This window comes from Thalassophryne amazonica, chromosome 19, assembly GCF_902500255.1.
Source record: "Thalassophryne amazonica chromosome 19, fThaAma1.1, whole genome shotgun sequence".
NCBI classification, from domain to species: Eukaryota; Metazoa; Chordata; class Actinopteri; order Batrachoidiformes; family Batrachoididae; genus Thalassophryne; species Thalassophryne amazonica.
In genome coordinates, this window is record NC_047121.1 from 59,128,207 (window position 1) to 59,134,378 (window position 6,172).

The 6,172-nt window shown below is 41.2% G+C and overlaps 1 protein-coding gene across 1 annotated transcript in view; it reads right to left on the reverse strand.

Annotated features, from left to right (window-relative positions):
- Positions 1–6,172, reverse strand: part of LOC117532159 (rho GTPase-activating protein 5-like) — a 37,881-nt gene that overhangs the window by 25,438 nt on the left and 6,271 nt on the right.

Consider the following 6,172-nt stretch of genomic DNA (forward strand, 5'->3'; position numbering starts at 1 on the left):
GCTAAATAAATTCATTAATTTATTAAAGAGTACATTACTAACACCCCGCCCCGCCTCCCCATGATGAAATCCGCGGAATCCAACGGATCTGCGGAGTTTTCACAGCCCTGTTTGTGTGACATCACTGTTATCTGATTTTATTTTGACTAATCAGAATGACATTATACATATCTTAAAATTTAAATCTGTACTTGTCATAATGAAAATAAGACTAGTACAAATAATCTTGTTGATATCTGTGATACTAATTTACGGATTGTCAACTTTAAGATGTTCAGACGGCTTGCCACAGTGGAACCACTGTTATGGGTTAGTCAGCGTAACGTCGCACGCCAGGCATGTATCGTGACGTCACACCGGTACTCTATGACGCCAAGACTGTCGTAAAAAATGTCATGTTTGTAACACTGACGCCAGTTCGCTGATATGTAATTAAAGAGTTATTGTTCTGCTCAGTGCATTAATCACTCATTTACAGTCAGTTTGTAAACACTACAGTTTATGCGTTTCGATCGTCGGGTTTGAATATTTCGCAATAGTTCCAAGGAAAAGCAGCAGCTGTTAAAGCTAATGCGTCAAAACACCACAGCTAAATAGTCATTAATTTCCCCTGGAAAGAGTCTGAACTCTGGATCGGTACAGTTCGGTTCGATCAAACCTGACATTCCACACTTAGACAGAAAGCCATAAATATTTGTGTGTTTGTCAAATGCGACTCGGGAGTACTAGCCGAGTGAGATTAGCCTAGCAGCTGACAGTAAAACAAGCGGCTAGCTAACATTAGCCACAGAAAAGGCTGCTAATTAAACTGCTTATCTTGAACTTAAATCGCCCACAACAAACCCATTTTCCACTCTCTGTCGACGCGAGCCCGAGATCGTGCACGTTTCGGACACACAAAAGACTGCTAGCTGTGCTAATGAAGTCCAGTCCCGGTCCGGATCCCGTACCCACCTCCGAACATGGATCCAGAGGCACATTCCACGGAGGACAGCGGAAAGCCTTCCCACGTTCCTCGGTGTGCGCACACATCAAACCCGGGGCCAGTCTTCCTCTCGTCCACACAGTAGTGTCTTTCAACACATTTTAATGTCCTGACGTCCGTTTCAACAACCAGGATCCAGATCGTGATCCTGAGCCTGTTCCTAAGCAGGGAGTAATGGCGACTCTTTCTCCGCACAGCGCCACCCCGCGGTCATCTCAAGTTCTCCGCACAGCGCCACCCCGCGGCCATCTCTGGTTTTCCGCACAGCGCCACCCCGCGGCTACCTCTGGTTCTCCGCACAGCGCCACCCCGTGGCCCGTCTCTGACGCTACTCTTACTATTTTTTACTCTCTAGTTCGTGAAGTCACAGGGAAAACCGAAATGCCTTTATGTTGGTAAATGAACTGCATTTATGAAGCGCGTTTCCATCTGAACCAAAGGTGCTTTTCTCCTCCTTACTGTTCAGCTTGTTGTACAGCTCGCTTAGTTTAAGCCTTTTTCTTACCCTTTGCCACATCTCCTTGTACTCCTGTCTACTTTCATCTCTCCAACTATTCCAAAACTTTTTTGCCAACCTCTTTCTCCTTATGCTTAACATCTTTGTTCCATCACCAAGTCTCCTTGTCTTCCTTCTGCTGTCCACATGTCACACCCAGTACCTTCACAGGTGTCTCCTTCACCACATCATGCAGAACTTTTCCAGTTGTGATGTGATGGACGGATGCCTAAAGACCTCCTGTACGGAGAACTTGTGCAGGAAAAACGTCCCACAGGCTGAACTCCGCTATGCTACAAAGACGTGTGCAAAAGGGATCTAAAAGCCTTGAGCATCGACCAGAACAACTGGGAAAAAACAGCTCTAGAACAGTCAGCCTGGAGACAGACTGTGCACAAAGGTCTCTCTACATTTGAAGACACACTGGCTCAGCAGCATGAGGAAAAGAGAGCAAGAAGAAAGGCTGCAGCCCAAGCAGACAGACCAGCGACAGACTTCATCTGTGCTCTCTGCCGGAGAGACTGTCATTCCCGCATTGGCCTGTCCAGCCACACCCGACGTTGCACCAGAGTCAACACCCAGAGCACAACTCCATAGTCTCTCGAGACTGAAGGATGCCTACCACTATAGTTTCCAGTTGTCCAGAATTGCTTCCCCTCCATCCAGTGTCTCTCTCACCTGCTCACTGAATTTCGCACAACACTCTTCCTCCTTCAGCTTCCACCATCTGATCCTTTGTTGAGTAGAGAAGGGTTCCATGTCAACAGCAGTTGAACATGAGTCAGTCGGTTTTAAGAGATGGACAAACGCCACTCAGAAGGGAGGGCAATGGCCAACGTCGCTCCCAGCCAATCGAAAGGGAGTCAGGTTCACATCCCCGAATCTGGAGTGGTGGAGAGGTTTGCCGGACAAGCTGGCGGGAGCCTCGTGGAGAGCTCATGATTAAATTAGGGAATAACCCTGTTGTGTCTGATGATTTGCGGACGTTCATGCTGAATTTTATGATCGCAAATTGAGTTTTACCAGCGCCGCCTTTGCAGAGCCAGTAAAATTGATATTTGCAACCGTAATCCAGCATGAACATCCGCAAATCATTAGACACAGCAGGGTTATTCCCATTCTAATGCAATTCCATCATTTTTACAGTTTATTTTTCTGTAAGCAATTCGGTCGCCAAAAGGGTGTGGTTGGCTTGTCAAAGCTTACTGTATCAACAGCGTGGTCATGCCAAACTGGAAATTCTGTGAGCAGACCCACAGATTTCTCCATCTCATCAGCTGCATTGAGTTAAATCCACAGTAAATCTGTCAATCAATCCAGTTAAATCTATTAAATCCACTTTTTATCAGCATTATCGTCGCTAGTTTCTATCGCTGTCACCTGACAGCATCATTATTGACACCTGCGTAACGAAGCGGTCAGGGCACAGAGTAATACATCAAATGTGAAACAGTCGAATATTTTGCCACCGTCCACGCGATATCTTGTGAAATCTCACACGATTAACCAATCAGATTTACGGAAGAAATGTAATTGCATTAGAATTCAAAATCATTCCTGGTCGAGTTTATTTCCAGTAGTTGTAGGAGTTCTTTGTCGGGTCTTTTTTGTTTGGGTGTTTTTTGAAAGATGTTTTTAAAACCTTATCTGTTTTCTTTAATGTTAATATTTGTATGTAGGCTGTCATAGTAAATAGGATGGTATCTGTGGGGATGTGGAGTTTTTAAATCTTTTCCTCAAAGTCACATGTGTCTTTAACGGAACTTGAGTGCAAAACTGAAAGAGGATTCAGGTAAAAATGCACAAAGCGCCGCTGTGTGATAAGTCTCACCATACAGTCCGAGATGATCGGCTGCCTGATGGAAATTCATCAGGTTTACTCCCACTTATCAGGGTTCTTGTGTATTTTTGGTTTACATGGTGTGGATTTTTAACGATTCATCAGTTTATGTGTTCTTTTTAAAGATATCAATATATAGTACCTTAGTTCTTAGGTTTCCATTTGATATAGATTATGCTTTTTATTTTCCTATAGTATGTTAGCAGAGTTACTTTAGATAGATAACAATACACATTACATCATAGCTTCTGTTTCTATAATAAAATACCATGACCATGACCAAATGTTCTCCTGTATTAATATTTAGGTTTTAATACCTACTCCTGTATATTATATAGTACCATATTTATTGTATATGTTGTTTATTACCCTTAATATTTAAATATAGTTATATATATGATGTCTTATCTTTCTTATGTGTTATTATTTATTATATATACTTTTTTCTTGAGCCGCTTGGGTGGGTAGGGAGAGTTCCCATGGGATAAAAAAGCTTTTCAACCTACCATCCCTGGTTCTCAAGACCAGGCACCTAAGTGGCTCTACTCTACTCTTTTCTACTCTTCTATTTTACGCTTCCTTTTTAGATATTTAGATATACCTTAGTATACTATCATAGTTCCACCTTAGATTTGGAATAAAATATATAAGATATACCTTACTGAATTTTCATGTAGAATAGTCTGGCTCTGGGTTCTGAGTTTTCTAGTAACAATGCTTTTTGTTTTGCATCTATAATTTTTTTTTTTAATGTGCAGATTCTGGATAATGTTTTCTACCACAGCGATCGGAATTGTCGGTATCCGAATGACCACTGCACATCCCTCATCAGCAGGTTTAATAATGATGTTTTTATTATTTCTCTGCTGAGGTTTGGTTTTAGCCAGCAAACTCTGAAATCATTGTCAAAGTACAACCCCAATTCAAACCTGCATATCCATAATTCTGAGATTTTAGTACAATGTCGTATTTTTGTTTGTTTCTGCTGAAACAGCGTGAACATGCATTGCTATAAAAAACATGCCATGACATGCAGCCAGCAACCCATGGTATTATTTGACAGCTAAATGTCAACAAGGTGTGTCCCTTTAAGGTGAAGTTTTCTAAGCCAACTTTTTTGCAGGTTTTACTGCGCAGAAGAGTCCATATGACATCCTGCTACCTGCAGATCTGCCTCATTAAATCTCTGCACACTCAGGGTGAGTTAGTCTCTTTGGATCTCATTTCAAACAGCGTCACTGCACTTTAAAGTATCAGTGTGAACACTACGTTACTGCATTTGCTACTGTAGTTCATGTGAGTCAAAATAAGTGGATTAATTACAACAGTAGCCCTGATTACGTTGAGCCACTTTGTTGTTGTCTGTTAATCCAGATATAATCCAGATTGTTGTAGGAAAAGAACTTCAGAGACAGAAAGACGCTCAGTGTGTCACTTGTAGACCTGCAGGGTGACTGTAAACTCTACATGGATGTCTGCCTTCAAGGTTTTGCCTAAATTAAACAGGAATCTAACAAGCCGCAGTGGTCTTGGTGGCTAACCAAAGCTAGGCTTACTTCAAAACCAGAGAAAGAGAAAGAGAGAAGGAAGGTGCCTGCTTCAGATAGATTCAGACAAAACCCTTTCTGCAGGGTTGTACAGACTTGTTACTGTTCTCAGATTTTGTACATTTCTGTGCCGAAATGACAACCACGCCTGCTTCTAATCCATCATGTGGTGGCAGACACAACGGGCAAAACAATGATTTTATTTATTTATTTGAATCAACTGGTATATTAAAGTAAACCAAATTTAAATGTTTGTTCTCATTATAGGGCCCTTTAATATTTGGTGTTAAAAGATTACAGGATTTATTAGTTATGTTAGAAGATGGGTGTATTTTTTTTCTAGCTACCTCAATAACTACTTATTCACTCACTGCATTTTACACAGGCTACATTCCTAGACTTTTATGAAGCCTAGAGATATTTTCAGAATTGATAAATCTGTTGATTATCTTTATGGTAAATTTATTAAATGTGCACAAGGGTTATTTGAATACTTGTAGATAAAATGCTAACACTGAATCGTATTCTGATGTCAGAGTGTAAAAAGAGTCTGTCCGAGTACCCTTGCGTGATTCTTGTTTATTTTGTTTTAATGATACCCAAAAAGTGTCAGTTATTTTCTCAAAGTGGAATCTTCAAGCGTTTGAGATTTAACATGATCATAGCAACTTGACAATCTAAGTGTTACCTCATCTAAGAGTTGTGAACACAATAAATAAAACATGCAAATACGTAATGCAGAAAACTATTATACGTATTAAACAATAGATAAGAAATTAAATTTTGAATTTTTGAAAAGTATAATATTATGGATTTGTTTCCCTTGTACACTATATTCTATCAAAAATAAAAAACAAACCGTTTTAAAGACTTAAAAAACAACTTTTTCAGTGAATTGAAAAAGACCTTCGTGTTATGTGTCGGACGCAGCTCGGAGAACCGACCAGCGTTTGAAGGACCCAGTATGAAATAAGCAGAGCACGGTACAAAGGCTAACTGAATTTAATACATAACAGTGATAATACAGAAAAGTGCGGTCTGGCGTGGTGCGCTCCCAGCAGCGCTAACGGTCCGGAGCCAGAAGCTGTTTCGGACCCAAGGACCCCGCCGACACCCCCCAGGTGGCCGCAACAACCGAGTCTGTGAAAGAAGGAACCATTATGTGAGTCCACACTCTACACACAGAACACTTAAAGGTGTACAAACAGCAAACACTTCCTGGCTTGATTGCTGATCAGCTTCCAACCTGCAGGCATGGAACATCCCGTTCACAAAACTCCACTGCAGTGGAAGCTGATACATGA